Source organism: Pituophis catenifer, unplaced genomic scaffold (assembly GCF_029215685.1).
Source record: "Pituophis catenifer annectens isolate HBS135680 unplaced genomic scaffold, rPitCat1.0.hap2 SCAF_8, whole genome shotgun sequence".
In the NCBI taxonomy this organism is placed as follows: Eukaryota; Metazoa; Chordata; class Lepidosauria; order Squamata; family Colubridae; genus Pituophis; species Pituophis catenifer.
The window spans coordinates 38,463,158-38,483,188 of NW_027256888.1; positions in this window are offsets into that span (position 1 = coordinate 38,463,158).

Genomic DNA, 20,031 nt, shown 5'->3' on the forward strand with positions numbered 1-20,031 from the left:
GTGAATAAAACACCATATGAGGTGATGTATAATAGGAAACCCAAATTAGCACACATGCACATATTTGGAGTCACTGCAGACGTACACATACCTAAGCAGTTGAGAAGAAAGGGAGAAAACGTATCCAGAAGATTAAGATTTATGGGATATGAAACTGGCACCAAAGGGTACAGATTCATTGATAATAACAACAAATTTATAGTCTCCAGAACAGCTGTGTTCCATGAACAGGCCAATTGGTCTAAATTACATCTTAATGAAATATTTCCAAATAAATGCAAAGATACAAAATATTGTGAGGAAGGGACAATAGAAAATCAAAATATCAACAAAAATAAAAATAAAACCAAAACTTGGACAAATAGTCAGCACAAAATAAAGACAGACACATTAACAAAAAAGGAAGCAAGATATTTGCATGACAACCATAGCAAACCTGAAAGGGCTATTAGAAACAATAGAAATCAAATACCAAATAAATACAGAGATTACATAATGCATATGGATGGTGAACAAATGACACCTAATACATATGAGGAAGTACTAAAACTCCCTCGTGAAGAAAAGGAAAAATGGGAACTAGCTATGAAAAAAGAGATGGAAAGTTTGCAAGGATTAAATGTATTCACACCTGCGACTGCACCTAAAGATAAAACAATTATAGGTACCAGGTGGATTTATAAAATTAAGAATCTAGAAGGAGGCAATACTCTATACAAAGCTAGATTGGTTGCACAAGGTTATGCACAAAAATATCCGGAGGATTACACTGACACATACTCCCCCACAGTGAGAACAGAGAGTGTTAAAACAGCTCTAGTAGTGGCATCTGCACTCAATCTTGATGTATTTCAATATGACATACAGACTGCGTATTTACACGCAAAACTAGATAAGGAAATATATGTAAGAGCACCACACAGTCAATACACTAATAAAAATGAAATTTGGCTATTGAACAAGAGTCTATACGGATTAAAGCAATCTGGCAAAAGATGGTACGATTGCTTGGTAAAAGTACTTAAGACCATGGATTTCAACGCTACCACTGCTGATAACTGTTTCTTTGTAAAAAAGAGTGATGATCACATTGAATTTGTATTAATTTATGTAGATGATATTTTATATATAGGAAAACACAAGGAGAGAAGAGAAACCTTTGTAAATAAGCTAAACGAACATTTCTCGTTGAAATCTCTAGGTAAAGTAAACAAATACCTTGGTGTACAAATTAACAAAACTAGAAGGGGATTCAAACTTACCCAGAAAGACAAGATCATTGAACTTCTAAACAAATGCAATTTAAACAATGCCAAACCTTGTGACACTCCTATGCAAACTGATTTCCTTAGAAACACTGATGAATCTTCCCCTGAATTCAAGGATAATACATTTTATAGATCAGTCATAGGTTCACTTCTTTATATATGTAATTGGACCAGGCCAGATATTGCATTACCACTCAACTTATTGTCAAGACATGTTAGCAAACCAACTATGTATCATTGGGAAGCTGTCAAAAGAATTCTAAGATATCTGAAAAGTACATTAGACTTTTGCTTAGTATTAGAACCTAGTAATGATAAAGAACCAAAACTTACATGTTACGCAGATGCGGATTGGGCTGGAGATATATCGTGCAGAAAGAGCACTTCTGGTTATATTTTTCTATTAAATGACTGTCCAGTTTACTGGTACACTGGTAAACAAGAACTGGTAGCCACTTCAACCACAGAAGCGGAATATGTTTGTTTGTCCAAAGCTGCAAATAACCTTGTATGGTTTAATGATTTGATTTCAGATGTCTGGAAAAAACCTGCTTTACCTTTTGTTATGCATGAAGATAATAAAGCAGCCATTGAAATATCCAGATCCGATGCCATTGGACAAAGGTCCAGGCATATAGATATAAAATTTAAGCATGTGAGACAATTGTCTCAAGATGGATTTATCAAAGCAGTGCATTGTGATACCTCTGAACAATTAGCTGACATATTAACGAAGCCTTTACCTTCTAAACAGCACAAATATTTAACTTCTAAATTGTATGTCTTATATTGTCCTGAATCTGAATGTAATTGGTGTTGTATAGCGAACCGGCATTTAGAGGGGGATTTGTGAGATGTAAATGCCTTATTCTCTAATGTGTAAATAATGTATATATGGGACATCGGGGGTTAACTTATTCTTTGGTTCCTAATGTATTCATAATTCACCACTCCCATTCTTGGCTCCACCCTTTGTATATATAAGGAGCCACCTTCACCATTTTCCTTGCTTCTATCTGTGAATATTCAGTGAATATAGAATGCCTGTTATAATTAAAGAGAAATATATTTAAACCTCTAACTCTTATTATCATTATTGAGTCTGATCCTGAAAATATTGCAACATACCTGAAGATCACAAGAAAATAATCTTTAGTGATAGCCACCCCCTCAGCTGCAGCCATTGGTTCCTGGCTTTTCAGTTTAGCAACTACTTCTCCCTTTTTGCCACTGAAAACCATTGCTTCGCTTGCACTTCTGCAAAAAAAAAAAAAAAAAAAGAGGAAAAAAATACAGATGGAAACTATTGTATTGCAAAATCAATTCTTTAAAAAATGCTTTTTATTCACAGATTTATGTGTGGCTCATTAAGAATGTAAGTTTGAGTACTATATTTTTAATCTTTATTTTTAGAGCCATCAATAAAAAAAAATACAGAACAAGATCTAAACTAATGAGCCAGGCCACTTTGGTCCTTTTCAGCAATTCCTTCATCCCATATGCCTCCCTATTCGAAGTCTCATAAGTCATAAAACCAAGCAAGTCACTGATACGCCCCCCCCAAAAGTATTTGCCACTTCATATATCTCTTGTTCATAGCTATATTTCTTTGATTGTCTTGAATTATTTCTAATTTCAGGTTCTAGTACATACTATATCATTTCTGATAAGGCTATACAATTCTGCCTCCCTAAATGACAATCCTTTATTATTTAACTGAAATTCCTGAAAAAGGAGAGTATTCAATATACTGTAACTCAGGATTCAGCATTCAGTCCTGATATTTACTTGTTTGTTTATATCCCACCTTTAATATTGCAGGAAGAAATAGAGAAAATCTTGTATTATAAAGTAGTGCCTGAACAATTGTCAAGCAAATTTGCCATAACTATAGGGCTTTTCTTCACGGAATCTACTACATTCTGCAAACCAAGAATTACTGAACCAATAGCTTATTTTTATGTAGAGAATTTTAATAATTTATTAGCATGAAGTTAAGTTACACTAACCTATATGCACACAGAACATAATCTTTTACTGAGTTCTTTGATACTAGTAGAGAATGAGTCTTGTGCATAGGAGCTTCTTCAGAAAAAAGGTAGACTTCATGGAGCAGTTGGCATGAATGAACAAGATCAAAAACCTGAAACATTTGGGGATGAAAGTAAATAGTCAACCAGCTGCCAGCTATTTCGTGTCAATTTAAAGCCCCATATTTTCCCTCTTCTTTTTAAAACCTGCATTGTAGAATATAACAGGAAAAATAAAAAGGAAACATTTAGTTATGCAGGAAAGCCTTATTATCTATTCTAGGGTCTCATTGTCTGCAGTTGGAAAATATAGACCAGCTCTTCTAACAAGGGGTAAAAGTATCATGTATTTATAGAGTTTTTAAATGTACTTTATACATCTGCAGACTTTTACCATATGTAAGTTATATTTTGCATTGCATTTCTTGTACTGTGAGAGCCAGTTTGGTGTGGTGGTATTAGGCATTAGGCTAGAATCTGAGAGACCTGAATTCTAGTCCTGCCTTGGCACAAAGCTAGTTGGGTGACTTTCTCTCAGCTCTAAGAAGGAGGCAATGGAAAACCACTTCTGAAAAACCTTGTAAAAAAATTGCAAGAACTTGTCCAGACAGTCTCCAAGAACCAGAGCCAATTGAACAGAAAAAAAATATATTTACAGTAGTCTTATCCCAGTAGCTTGGTTGGAATGGAACCTTGCTAATAAGCAGGACCACCTGTATAAGAACCTTTTTAATTAAGCATGATTTTTTAAAACATATTGTTTCCAGAATCTCTAGCAAACAATTTATCTAAATCTGATTATTTACATCCACAAAAAAGGAATACTTAATTCCTATTGAAATTAGTTGATTTTATTTTCTTTATACAACATATGCAGATAAAGCTGGTTTCTGCCTACTGGGTTATTTCCCCCATGTTCCTGGGAAACTATCAAAATATCTTGATATGGGAAGAGCTTTTTCCATATTTAATATATTTGCACAACTCTCCTAACTAAATTATAAATTTTGGCTCCTTCCTCTGAAAAGCAATGCTAACAAAATCATCTGTTTGTGTTGTCTTTACAATTATGAATATCAACTGAGCAAAGGGCAAAAAATCTTTCCAGCTAGGTCTAATCAGAGCATATAGACTTTTGAGTTTCTAAACAACTAACTCACCTGAATTTTGTGGATCCCGCTAAAAAAAGCTAGCAGAAGTTGTCCATTCATTGAAGATGTTAGTATTGGTGTATCCAAAAATTCACCAGAACTATACACCACTTTTTGCAAGGAAAGATCCCAAATTTTAATGTTGGTCTTGTCAGACACAGCCACCAGCCTGTTGTCCAAACATACTGTGATAGTACTAATATTTTTCCCAATTTCATGTAGAGTGAAGACCGCTTTGCCAAGAGTCAAATCCCACATTTTCAAAATACCATCCCTGGAAACTGTTGCAGCTACGAGCTGTTTCTGGGTTTCTCCTATTGCTGTAATTCTGTCCAAATGACCTACAGATTCAGCAGCACAATTTTAGAATTTTCTCACAGGTAGAAGATTAATTTCAATAAAATCAGCCTATTGACCTTTCTTTGCAGAGAAATTAATAGCTTTTTAAAGCCACGTTGTTACAGCTGGTGTGATGAATACTTTGAGAATTATGCATGCCATATATTTAATCAATAATTTCTATTCTATCTTTAGATATCTTAACATCTTGTCATGAGAGGAGCTTTTTCATATTTAAAGTGTTTGCACAACTCTCAACCAAATTACACCTTTTGGCTTCTCCCTCTGAGCAATGATGCTAATAAAATCAAATTTTAATTGTTAAGATTAGTTTTACTTTTCCTGGAATGATGGTAAATTTGAACAGAATGAAAAAGTGAAAATTAATATTTTTCTTGTGAAGGATTACTAGGCTATTTCTTCAGATATTTCTGCTCATTAATATCAAACATTATAGAATATCAAAAATAGAAATATTTAATACTTCAGAAAATCAGAAATATTTTTAGATCAATGAATAAATCCATGTACCTGACCTACAGAATGTTATTTTCTGAAGGATACTGATATGCTAAATGTTTCAGTTGGGCATGAGAAATAATGTCAGGTATTGACACCCATTGAATATATCATTCCTCAACAAAGTGTATAAAGTCTCTGGGTAATCAACTCACCATCTCCTATATAAATCTTTCCCAAAGTATAGCCAAATATAGGGGAAAAGGCTATGATTATAGGGATAAAACTTTTTTTCCAGCCTCCAAGATTAGAACTTCCTGAAATTATAAATTCTGGTTTGGGTTTTTTTTTTCCTCCCCCTGCCCTCTCCCCTGCAAACAAGAGATGCCGTAGCTCCTCTCTAGATCACCAAGTCAAAGAGAAATTTGGCTTGGTTGATCTACACAATTTCCTTTCCAGGATTTTTTTTAAGTGGAAGACAACAAAGAGCTGAACACAAAAATATTGCAACTATCAGCAGCAAACAAAACTGAACACAAACATCTCTCAATTCTTATTTCTGTCTTGATGCCAGATGGATTAGAGCATCAAAGATTGCAGCCAATTGATTTATATTTAGAACTGCTCTGCTCAAACCCCAAGAGCAATAAAACTGATTAAAATCAATTAGTGGAAAGAAGCAATTAGTAACTCCACAGTAAATCCTTAAACAGCTCTGAGAATAAGGTCTGCTCTTGTCTTATAAAAATACAATACTGTATTGGTACCTCCTTTATAACTAGAGGAAAGATTTTTTTTCACAACTGAAATCCTATTACTGATTGTACTACATTGTTAAATGCAATGCAAGAATTGATTCATATCCTTACAAAGAATAGTAAGAATTGTTTCCTTGTGCCTGGTTGTCATAAAATTTTAATCTATGGGCTGTTATACATAGTAGCACCTGGTGTTATCAGAGAGTACAGCATTGTGAAATATGGTATTATCAAGTATTATAAAAGAATGAAATCAATAACATGTCAGAGGTAGATTGAATAGCATCAATGCTAACAAATGAATGAAAGATTTATCTTTCTCTTGGGTACACACTTTTTGTGATAACAGTGATTATGTTTGTAAATAAAAGATGGTTAGTTATTTTGCTTCTTGTCCACCTATTTGCTTTCAGCACCAGCAAGTTAAAGTTTAAAAGAAAAGAAATTCGTGATTATAATAACCAACCAATTTTAAATTGGCAGATTGTTCAGCACACCTACATAATAACAAAGTTGATTTGTCTGAACCAAATTGCAGGTTACATACATTTATATAGTACTAGCCAAATCTTATCTTTATCTTTATTTAAATTTATATACCGCCCTACTCCCAAAGGACTCAGGGCGGTGAACAGCCATAAATAAAACAAATATAATATAAAATTTAAAAACAAGTTAAAAGACATATTAAATAGATTTGGCCCATTAATTAAAACACCCCTATTTTTAAGAACAGATCCGAATTAAAATTAAACAATTAAAAAGGGTTAGGCCAGCCCCGCTTGATGGAATAAAAAGGTCTTGAGGGCACAGCGGAAAATGCGCAAATCCGGGATCCTCTGTATCTCTGGGGGGAGCTCGTTCCAAAGAGCAGGTGCCCCCACAGAGAAGGCTTTCCCCCTGGAGGCCGCCAGTCGACACTGTTTGGCCGACGGCACCCTGAGAAGCCCCTCTCTGTGGGAGCATACTGGTCAGTGAGAGGCTACCGGTGGCAGAAGGCGGTCTCGTAAATAACCAGGTCCTGAGCCATTTATGGAAATCAGCCTATGTAAAATTCTTCATGAATTAGGGATTAAATCATTTCTGAAAAGATAATATTGTCACCTTTCAAAAGATCACAGAGAAGTCCACCAGGAGCTATAAGGCAAGAGGTTGAAGGTATAAGAACAGGAATAGAAGATTTCTGACACTGGGATAAAAGAACTGGCAGGTAAAGGTATTTTTTTGGATCACCTGAATCAACATGGGAAAATATGTATTAATAATAATACTGTAATATACATCTTATACAGGAAATATTACATGGTACATTACTGTTTCCAATTCTTAAGAGCTATAGCTTTCAAAGTATAATTATTAATCATTTACCTTCTATAATTAAAAACCTCCATACTGAATTTTGTAGCTACAAGTTCTCCCAATTAATACAAGATTGGTTTAGACATTGTTAGAAACATTTCTCTAAAAATAACTAATGACTAATTTCCCAATAAATTCAAATGAACTATTTTTTTCCACAAAGGCATATCAATAGAGCTCACAATGCTAAAGAGAAATGGGTCTTCGATAAAAGAGATCTGCTTTGGGACTCTAATAAACATCCCAATCATCCCAATCAATAAATCAGGAATTCTTTTAAACTAAAGCTAAAGAACTGAATTGCTTTGAATCCTTGCTATCCTTTGGAAATGACTAAACAGTTCTTTTCAAATTCCTAGGTGGCTCCACTCTGCCTATCCTGTTGTTTGTTATATATTTAAACTATAAATGTTTTCTAATGTAAATCTAGGTTTAGGTCTTGCTTATTTGCTGAATCACCCTATTAAATTTCCCTTGTGCACTCTTGTTTGGATGTTTGCCTGCAGTTTGTTTTATGGGATTAATTCTCCAGGTATATATGAATAGTATAGTTTAGTTCTGCCTTTGCTGTTTACATCCCAGTAGTGACATTTACAGATTAAAAACCAAAACACCGTAAAGAAATGTAGAATCAGAATTTTTCTATAAAAATCAGAGGCTCAGAATTTGCTCTACCTGGTGCTACTGGTATATCAGCTGCAACAATCTGATGAAGACGGCCTGTCAGCTGTGAAGCCATCTGGCATGGATCTTTTATTAAAACTCTCTTGGACAATTTGAGAGTCTCACTTAATAAGGCTAAATCAGGTATAGTCCTGTTGGGGGAGCCAGAGGAAAAAATGGTCAGCATGCATAGTTTTGATTTCTTTGCCTCCAAAGCAAATGTCTTACATGGTTTTTATACAGAAGCTTTCTAAGGATGAGCTATTGTATTCCTTATTCATTGCATGACAAAATGATAAGTAGAATATAAACACAAAATAGTTGAGTGACAAATAATTAGAGTGTTGAAATACTCCTATTAAGGATAGGAAACATGTTATTTAGTGAGTTGTTGAACTATTTTTTCCCTTCATTATTAGCCAGCAGGTACACCGATCAAGGCTTAGGGGAGTTCAAAAACAGCCGATTAGGGTTCTTTGAGAAGATGGCATACAGATCTGATAAAATAAATAATGTTCTCCAGCCAGGCTTTATCTGAATGTTATTTTGATGTATAGTGAATCTCTAAAACATATTTCAATGTAGACTATTGCAGACTTTCTGTAGTTGATACTCTCTGGAAACGCCTAGTTCTAATGGGAATCCTAGCCAGCTCACAATGATGTAGTAAGTGGGGAATAATGAGCTACTTCATTATATTAGGTTAATGCAGAATTCTATTTTACTTTTGTGAACTGACCTGTCAACATTAATAGCTGCTCCTAGATCTTCTTCAATACTGACAATTGATGAGGCCCAGGATTTGTACAAAAGAAATTCATAATTAAAGAGGCATTCTTTAATCAGATCAGCAATATTTTTTGATCTGATGAGATGATATGGAGCCCCAAAGATTTTACGGATATTGAAGTTGTAACTAGTCTTGGATCCTTTTTTGAGAGTCCAGGCCAGAGGCTGAAATATTGATGGCTCATTGCACTTCCTGAACTCCTGTGAGCTTCTACCCAGGTAATAGTCAGCAAAGATAGCATGTAGTGATATTTGGGAATCTTGTGATTTCAGGTATCTTTGTATGCACACATGCTTTAAAGACATATGAGCCCAAGCAAAAACATATGTGTTATCAGTTCTTTGCTCTCTCAAATCATCGCCAAGATCATCTAAAAATTTCAGCCATAACACTAGTGGAAATGCTGACACTGAGCTTTTTTGGAATTTATTTATTTCTTGAATGACCACACAATCCTTTGACATGAGGTCGAGCAATTCTTCCTGAGTGATGCCATTTCTTGAAAGTGTCAAATAAGCTGCCATCCTTTGTATAATTTGTTCTCCATGAGATCTTTCCATTCTGCTCAGCCTCCAAGAATACATGTCAGGTATACTTTGAGGGAGATACACCTCTGTGTCTGGGCTGAAAGATGTCCATAAACAGGATTCCTTATAAGCACAGTATAGGTAAAGTGGCAATGGGCAGGCTTTGCATGCTTCCATTAAGTGATTGAACTGATACTGAGAGAGTCTTCGATTATCTTTTTCGAGCCAACAGATGATAATTTCATTGATTTCTTCAAATGTTAAAGGAGGTATTTGAAAAAAATGTTCTTTCAAGGTGATTTTCTAAATAAAATAAAGATTCCTCAGTTTTTGCTCTGTTATTAACAATCACAAAAGCAACAAGATCACTTTTGCTAATTAAATGCAAGACAATCTAATCAAATATTAGAACAAAGGAAATTTTACATTACAGTGAGATTTTTTTGTCACTTAATCCCATAATCACAGGTCTGATTTTCAGGTTTACAATATAAACTCAAAACTCAACTGAAATTGTGCATGTTTAGTACACATATGTGCATAGCTGCAAAGTAGGTTTACATTAAACTGTGTATAGAGGAACAGAAGCAGATTTTTCCCCTTCTATCTTGTCTTCCTGAATTCAATTTCGTAGCATTGTTTCACCAAGTCTACCTAGTACTAAGACTGAGAAAAGATCAAAATACCAGGGTGATAAAACATGAGAAGCCTTTCTATTGGACCCACCCTTCACCCTTCACACACACACTTTATTGTAAATATTAATTTAAAAGAAAAAAGGTCCTGCTTTATACACAAAACTTTTCATCTTCATTTTCATCTTTGAATATGAATGCAAACTTGAAATTGAGGTTTGAGTTTAAAACAACAATGAACAAAGGAAATTTTACATTGCTTTATTTTTTCCAGTTTACATTTAAAAAAGTTAGATTTGTATGCCAACAGGCACAACAAAATCATTCGTCTATTATCATTTTGTCTAAGGAACATAAAACATTACAAATAGGTAGAAAAATGTGCTGGAATATAATATATTCTCTATAATGCTTAGGGAATTTAACAGAATTCCACAACACTGGTTAATAGAATGTTGGCGATAAGACTGTTACATAACTTTTCCTGAGAACCTGAAAGAACAAAAATAGTATTCTGCCACTCTTTAGATATTCTGAAATGGCAACTTCCAAAATTTAAACTTTCCCTTTCAATAATTAAATGAATCTAAGTTCTGAAAATGCCCCTTATTTTGCCCTGACAATAGGGTGATCGGTGGACAATTTTGTGAATCCTGTGCTGATCCCACAAAATTTATGACTGTATTATAAGGCAGCAGTCCCCAACCTTTGCGGCTTGGCAGCTCAGCTGGAGTGGGGGAGAAGGAAACCAGGCTGCATGATTGGTGGGTCAGCATGCATGCAGTTCAATTTGTGCATGTGGTGGGCCGGCAGGCACGCATACGTGCCAACCCACCACTCGCATAGCCTTGTTCCGAATAGGCCCCAGTCTGGTAGTGGACACCTTTGAAGCAAAAGCAACTGGCAACGTAATAATTTTGATTCCTTATAGCAGTGGGCCAGGGGTTGGGAACCCCTGTTATAAGGAATCAATATTATTATGTTGCCAGATGCTTTTGCTTCAAAGATGCCTGGCATTATTAAGCTTTCTTGGAATTCCAACTATTTGAGAAAATATGGAATGAAAAACAATTCATTCAGGAACTTCATTTTACCTCCAGTTTTCTTATGCATGAAATGTCTGATTCTGAACAAGTAGAAACAATAAAATGCACATTCTTTGGTAATTCAGGTGGTATCCAAGAAAGGGCAGCACCATATTCCTCTGATAAATCATCTATACTATCCAGGCAGATTAGGAGTGGCTTGTCTTGTGTAGCAAACTCCAGCAGAGAGGAAAATTCTTCTACCAGTCCCTCAAAATCCTTTTTTGAGAAAAACAAAATATGATTAGATAATGAGTTCTGTGCTGTAGCTCAGGCATGGTGGCTATTAGTAGGGCTCTGCATGCTTTAAAAATTACTCAGATGAGATATTTTGGAACACACGAAGGCTGTCCAGAAGTGCTTCCCCCCTCCCCCTCCCCACAAAAGGCAACTGGGTTTTCTTGGTGTTTTTTTTTCGTTGAAAACTTTCATTTTTCATCCAAGAAGCTTCTTCTCAATTCCCCTTCAGTTCTGAAGCTTCTTGGATGAGAAGTGAAACATTTTCAAAGAAAAATTTAAAATTTTAGGGGATGAGACTGTCTTAAGAATGTTAATAGTACTATAAATTTTGAGAATTATCTATATTAGGCCTTTTAGGAAAACAATACTATTTTGTCTAAATAAACAGCAGGGCCAGGCCTGGTAAAGATGTAGGTGGGAGACCATCAGACAGCCCTATGGCTGCAAATGATGGTGGGAAATTTCAGAACAAAACAATTCCTAGAAGAAGTTGATGGAAATGCCTTTTCCCTATTTTTGCCACACACAAAAAGCTGCATAGCTTTTCTGAGTTTTGTTCTACTCTAGATATCCATCTGCCCTAGAACTCACAGGGAGCACTGATCCCATCTCTGTCCCAAGGTTTGTGATCTGCTGCCTACTGTTTTATATGAAAAAGCATGAAGGTATAATAAAAATGCATTGGTGCTTGATCAAAACGAGGAGGAAATAAATAATACCTCAGATAAAGTGACAGAAACATTATAAATGTCAGCTATTTGATAGCAAAGACTCAGAAGCAGCCGTCGGACATTTCTACTTTCTCCAGTTATACCAATAAATCGAAGCACAATTCTGAGATTCCTGGGTCAAAAAGGAAGAAATAAACAAATAAACTCTCCCATTGGAAAAGGCTCTTTAAACTGCTAGCTTGAACCTTTAAAGCCTTTTTGGTTTGGGTCAGATTACTTGAAAGACTGCCTATCTGTAATATGGTCCCTGTTCCACAAAATAAGGTGAAATAGGGGGATTCTGGCAGTGAAAAATTGAAATTCAATTTTTTTTACTACCGTTCTGTGGGCGTGGCTTGGTGGGCGTGATGTGGCTTGGTGGGGGTGGCAGGGGAAGAATACTGCAAAATATCCATTCCCACCCCACTCCAGGGGAAGGATACTGCAAAATCCCCATTCCTTCCCCACTCCTGGGGGAAGGATATTGCAAAATCTCCATTCCCACCCCACTTTGGGGCCAGCCAGAGGTAGCATTTGCCGGTTCTCCAAACTACTCAAAATTTCCACTACCGGTTCTCCAGAATCTGTTAGAACCTGGTGGATTTCACCTCTGGATTCTGGGCAACAAAAAGTTATTGCTTCAAACTATTTTTCCAAGAGGAGCTCTTTTTTCAGTCTGAGTGAATTCACTCAGATTTTTTTTTTTAATTAAAAACTACTTGCATTTTTTAAAAAAAGACCAAAAAATCTTAGCTTTTATTGCTTGAATTATTTTTTATTTCAGAATCTGCTAGAAATAATGTTTTGTGCTGCATTGTAATCCCTGGTACATTTTAAGAACTATATTTTATATATTTAGTAGAGTTTCTTCAAGATCCTATGGTGATGATGGCCTATCCCAATTCAATAAATAAAATAGTTATACTATATAGGGAATGTTTTTTAAATAATTATTTTTTAAAAAACTGTGATTATTGAACTGAATTGAGCATAAAATATGCAAATTATTACAAACTTAATATATATTTTCATTTTTCAATATAAAGTTATTTTACATAATTCAGAGGACTTTGGGATCCAAATCAAGCTAATTCATAAGAAGCAAACATGCCAGATAGCAATAACTAAGATCTGTTAAGAATTTGTCCAAATTCTATGTTGACTATTTTTGAAGATTAATTTTCAAGCTACCTATATTTCCAAGGACTTACAGTTCTTAATATCCCTGCCAGAAAGGAGTGCTAATAATTCTTCTTACCCAGAAATCCAGTTTGAAGCCAAAGAAGCTACTTCTGCAATGATCCCACTTTTTCCTGATCCTGCCACACCACAAACAACAGTTACTTTTCTGTTTAAAGATGTAACCTGATTCTTCAGCTTGCTCAGGAAGATTTGTCTTCCTTTTATACGTTTAATCCTATTTGCAATGGAAAAGCATATTTTTGTAATGTCATGGCATAGGTGAAAATCGCAATTTTTAATCAACTTAAACAAACCAGTTTATCCCAGACTTCCAACAGAAGACTTTTTTCCTGAACTAAAATTGGAGTCTTCTGTCCCAATAACATTCAGATGTCTGCTTTTAGACTGTTTATACGAGTAATAATACCTTGCTTTGCACTTGAACAGGAAAGTGTTAATGGAGTCAGAATAACTACAAATATATTTTATAGCAGTTGCAAAATTGGTAATCTGCAGGGCCCTCCTTTCTTAGGAGAAGCTATAGGTAAAAAGCCCCAGGAAATGCTAAGAAATGCTTGGAGAAAACTACTCCTTCCCACCGCAGCCCCAAGGAGGGATCAGCCAAGTGGAATGGAAAGCAGCATGCAGTTTGGAGAAGGCACTGTAATGTTGGGCTAATATCTATTCATACTAAACCAAACCTAAAGATTGCAAAGCACCAATAAACCTTTAGTGGCCTGCTAGCATTGGAAACCAATCATCCAATCTCTGTACCCCCGGAACATGCTCCAATTAGAAATAGTGTAAGCAAAAATTGTTATTTGTTTAGTGTTTTTTAAGTCTGCGTAATTAAAAAAACTAAAGGCAATATCTATGTTAGAATGATTGATATGGGACTGGTTTATGGGAACAATGTAATAAATACTCCACTCTCTGCTCCTCTTCCTCCTTTTAACTTAAAATCCTCAAGTTTTTTTAAGTAGATGGTGTTGGGACAACATAAGGAACCATAAATGAATTAACCACATTTGATAATACAGTCTGAGTTCATTGTGTAATGTACACCAGAAAACTTGACTGAGTAAAGCAGAGTCCACTTAAATATGATCTGCACTAACAAAGCTGTTGTGACCTAGTCTACATACTGATTAGCACTTCTTGTGACTGAAAGCTGTAATTTTCAATCCCCCTCATGCAGCTCCCAGTCTGTGCTGAAGCAATGAAATGAAACAATTCATTTGCAAATTAAAGTAAATACTCAAAGAAATATTTGCTCTGCTCTGTTTAAAGTCAGTTTAGTGCATGCTACCAAGAGAATAGACTGCCAGTCTAATAGTAGAATAGACTGAAATGAATAGGCAACTAATACTTTTTAACCTGTCTGATTGTACAGCTCCTTACAAAAAATTTCCCCAGACTACACTAATGGAATAGAATAGAATAGAATAGAACTTTATTATGGTCATCAACCAGCAATAGACATACAATATATTAAAAATAAAACTGACATTAATAGTGAATAATAACATCCCTGTTATGAAAATACATGATCTCAATCCATTAGGGTCACTCCCTAATTTATGTGAGTGGAGAGCCGATAAGTATGTGAGTAAATGTATTTTTCCAAAAATTGTTATAGATATCTCCAAAAAATTGGCACAAGTTGACAGCTATAATTCTGTAACCAATTTTTTTCTTGTGGACATTGCAGTGACACAGAATTTTGCCACTGTACGCATGGTAGCCGGGTTTGAATCCTGGAGGAGAAAGCCTACATAAAAGTCATCTGCTTTTAGGTATCGCTTCTCGGCCTTTTGGCTAAGATCAAGTGACTACACTAATGTTGTTTCATTATTGTATTGTGATATAACATTAAAAGTATGCAACAAAATATTTTTTTTCTTGGGGAATGGCCTGAACGCTGTTCAACTAAAGCAGAGGTCTTCAAACTTGACAGCTTTAAGACTTGTGGACTTCAACTCCCAGAATTCTCCAACCAGCAATGCTAATTCTGGGAGTTGAAGTCCACAAGTCTTAAAGCTGCCAAGTTTGAAGATCTCTGAACTAAAGGGTTGAATCCAGCTTGCTTCAAATACCCACAGTACAAGAAGCTAATAAAGATGTATTTATATATTACGGTACCAGATTCATTAGTGAACCCTTAAAACTCATATTCCCTTTAATAAAAAGTATTTCTGATAAGCAATAAAACCCTACAAAACTTACAAGGCCTGATAATGTTGAATGTGTTCCAGAATCTCTTCATCATTAAGAATGTTAAATTCTTGCTTTCTTTTAGTACATAGTCTTTCTGGCATTCCTTCTGAACTGATGATTCTGGTCAAATGAAAATAGAGAAAAATAATTTGTATGTTATAGTGTTCATGAAAGCATGTAGAAGAAAGTATTCAAACTTGCTTTGCTTTGCTTTAAAGGATTCCCAATTCCATTTGAATTAAGATATATCCTAGATCTGTGATGGCGAACCTATGGCACGTGATTATTATTATCAGTGGACACGTGAGCTTCTGGGCCCACCAGAAGTAGGGAAACAGGCTGTTTCCTGCCTCCGGAGAGCCTGGAGATGGGGTGGGAAAACTTCCGGTATCTTCAGAAGGCAGAGAAGCTCAAGGCAACGAAAAATGGATTTGCAACAGGATGTCCCACCGGAAGTTGTCAAACAGGCCATTTTCAGCCTCCGGAGGACCTCCAGGGGGGGAGGCCGTTTTCACCCTCCCCAGACTCCTAGAGAGGCCCTGGACCCAGGTGAGAAAGAAAAACGGGCCTACCTAGCCATTGCGTGCCAGGAGCCGGGGAGCAGGGTGGGCACGCACGCATGCGCAGGGGCGGGGCGCATAGAATTATGTGTGTGGACATGCAAGTGTGACTCCCCCGACCCCCCCTCCTGGCACGCGATGGCAAAAAGGTTAGCCATCACTGTCCTAGATCATTTTGGATCAGTCTTACTCAGTACTGGATATAAGGTTTGGTTCTTTGTGCAGTATTTATTTTAAATTACCATTTTCACAAAGGTGTAGAAAGGTTTAATATAAGTAAAGAGACACATATATAGCACAGACCTCAAAATATTCAATTAACAATAGCAACCACATTTTTTCAAAAAGGTATTACTTTTTAGCATCACAGTTTATTGAATGTTACTGTTACTTTCAGTGCATCACCATTTATCTTTTCATATCTGAATCCAAACTTATATAAACTTATAACAGACTAACAGAAATCAAGTTGGTCAGGATTTCCCAGAAGTGATCTATAAATATAGCCAACGGAATTTAATTTGTAATTTGTCTTAGGAAGTGAATCTAAGCATGGAAAGGCAACAATAATGTATTTTGTTCTATTTCTAGGACTAAGTATAGAAAACCAGTTGACTGAACCCTAGTTTTAGGAATAAGTTATGCACAGTTCTTTTCAAAAAGCAGATATGAAGCTAACCTGTTGAAATGATTAACAACAATTTTCTGAAAGTCATTGCAAAGGCATTCTAGGTAGTAGGCATGGGACCTGTTCCTGTTGGGATTGATGCCACCTTTTCCCCAGCTAACATTCTTCTTGTAAATATTTGTATGACGAAGCTGTAAAAGCAAATCTATTAACTTCTATATGAAGGAAAGTGTTTGCAAGTAGATTAACACAAAAAAGATCCAAAGCTTCTTACCCTGTTTGACTAAAAAGCAGACTCAGTATATAATGGTGAATAAATACTAAACAAATAAAATGATAAATTTAATTTTTCAGATTTCCATTAACATTATGGTCTGTAGCTGATTAGGAAATCAAGATTTTCAGCATACTCAATACATTTTTTTCAAACAGCTGCATTGCTTAGCCACAGACCTCAACAACCTTTACAGTACTATAATAAGATGCATTACAACTCTCAGATTCCATAATACAACAACGATGGATCTTTAAATATTTCCATCTGAAAATTAGGGTACTTTTAAATTTACCGTTATTTGTACGGAACATGACAACCTATGCCCATTTGATAACCCTACCCTGGAATGAATGCTCTTCACAAAGTTTTGATGTTCTTCGTTAATAGTTTTGTTCACTTCTAGTTTTAATGGGTGGATATCAATATATTTAGATGCCTGGGGATCTGACAGATTGCATTGTAGGTCAGTTATATTTCTTTTGAAGCAGTGACAGTGATCCTCACGTGTTCCTTGGACTCGGAATCCTTGATTCACTTCCTGCTGCAGAGCTTTGAAAACATAGAGAAATCAATTTAATATAATAAATCTCTCCTTGAACAACTATAACAAAATACCATACGGATTGTAGTTTGGATAGCCTCACTTGTTCTAAGCAGCATGGCTGCATCTTCTTGACCAAGAACAATTGTAGCATATTCCTGAAGTATCTTATGCAGTTTCTGGAAAGACTCCAGCCATTTGTTTTTAGCTTGCTGTCTGCGACTTGGATCTTTACTGAAGATATCTCTGTAAACTGTGCTGGGCAGACAAAATAAAATGTACAAAGTATGAGAAACCACTTTCAAATTAATAAGACATTCTTCTCATCTTACTATAATATACACTCACTCTAGTGATAAGTGAAAGCAACTACTGGAGAATTTTCTTTAAAATGTGTTATGGACAAAAGAAATATGGGGTTATATAGGGCAATTGTGTTATTCTAGATCTGGGATTGCCTCCCAAAGCAATACATGCTTGCTTGATTGCTTTTACCTTGAACACCCAAAGTGGGAAATAGAGGAAAAGAAGTTAGTATAAATAAAAAAATATAAAAGAAAGTTCATTTTGAAACATCATAATGATACAATCATTAGCTTTGAAAATCCATTAGATGGGCCTCTGAACCTATAAGAAACTTCAGAAGAGTCTTTACAAATCTTAATGTTTTGTTAGTTTAATAATAGGAGAGAATATTCTTCAAAAAGTTAGGGTCTATGGTACTTGGGAGTTTCAAAATTTTACAGTAACATCTTACATTGTACCTGGAAAACATTAGTACAGATCTTTTAATGTGGACATCAGTTACTAGCCTACCTGTTGCATTTTGCATCAGTCACAACTTTCATACACCTTTCAGTTATCATCACATAAAATAAATAAAACAGGTATAACAAGTATGGGTAATTATCACAAAAACTGACCAACAAGAAATGACTGCAAATGGCATAAATGTTTAAAAGTATTTTCTATCCAAGCTGCTACCTAGGAATATGATGATATCTGAAGTTCATCAAGGAGCACTCCCAAACTGCAGATCTGTTCTTTCAAGGGAGTGCAACTCCACCCAAAACAGGATAAATTACAATCCATGAGTCAAATTTCCTACTGAAAAAAAAGCTGCATCTACTGTCATGTCAGTATTTGATTTTAACATGCTTTCCACCCAGCACATTGCTGAATTTAAGACAATGTTTAAAAGCACACTTGCTTTCTTGGAATTAAATGATGATGATCATTTGAGCTGGCTATCATCAGACTACTGAAAATCCCACTGAAAAACTGTGCTTGACCTCTTCCTGCAGTTTCATGTTATATCAGACCACATAGAACACAAAAGAGTTTGAAACTGTTTGAAACCATTCACCGGTGGCCTAACTCTGAAATAATAATCCCTGAGCACCATCTTCTGGTGACAGGGAGAATCAGACACCAAAAAATAATACTTCCAATACCTAATCCCAGTCAGAAAATCTATAGAGATACCATGGTTATAGGTACAGAAAAGCTCAAAAACTCAGTAAAAAAGTAGAAAAAATTTCCTCACTCCTATCCAATATTTAGTATTGGTCATGCAGCAAAATGACCAAAACTGTTCTACAGAGCTGAAAAAATTGACTAAATTAGGCAGAAAACTAGTCTCCTCTAGATAATCTGGACATAGGGAGATGTAATTTCTTACTTTTATCATAAATAGAATAGATATCATTTGGAGAAAGATGAGGGAACTCTTACTTAAATTTGCACCCACATGCTTGAGTTCTCCTAGTTTTAACTTTAATTTTCTAAAAACAAATAGAGTCAATGCAAATTTAATTTACCACAGTCATGCAAATATTCCAGATGCCCTAAATCAAGTGAGATTATTCATGAAGGCATAAGAAAAATAGCAAGTTTAGTGTTAATAAAGTCCAAATTAAGAAAGACCCTAAATATTTCAAGATGGAATAACGGAGTTGGAAGGTTTGGTTTGCTTAACTTTGGTTTAGTGTATTGCATGTATTTAATACATTTCTAAGTGATAACATATAGTTTAGCTTTGCTAGTTTCAGCTAGCTGCCTCACTGTCATATGCATTTGATGTTCTTGCCTTGATGCTTCAGTAAGTCGAGGTCTAAGCAGAGCAACATGAAACAAATACATGAAACATCTTTTCAAAGTAATACACAGCCTTACTGTAGGGAAGTGTCATGCCTTGCAGTATCTCACAGAGTTACTGGGCTGAAATTCTGTTCCCCTTTGATTGCTGACTGGAAATTATAATAAAATAAATCTTGTAGGCAGTCCACAAGATATCAGTGGTATCAAACCGCTCTATGAGAGGCATATTCCTCTCTTTGAGGTTCCTGCAAAAATAATTTATTAGAGTAACCAATGCCATCAGCCAATTAAAAAAATCAAAACCCAACCTACCAAATAGGTTGAAGCTTGTAAACTGCAGGGATGCAGTTTTCATCCACCTTGTACCATTGATTCAAAAGCTGAAGTTCTTTCTCATATTCAGCTACAGTCTTTTGGGTGAGTAAAGAAGTATTAAGCAGATCCAATTCATTTGAATTAATCACTTCATGTTCTTTTTGGCTGCTTATCTCAGCTTCAAACTCTTCCATTGC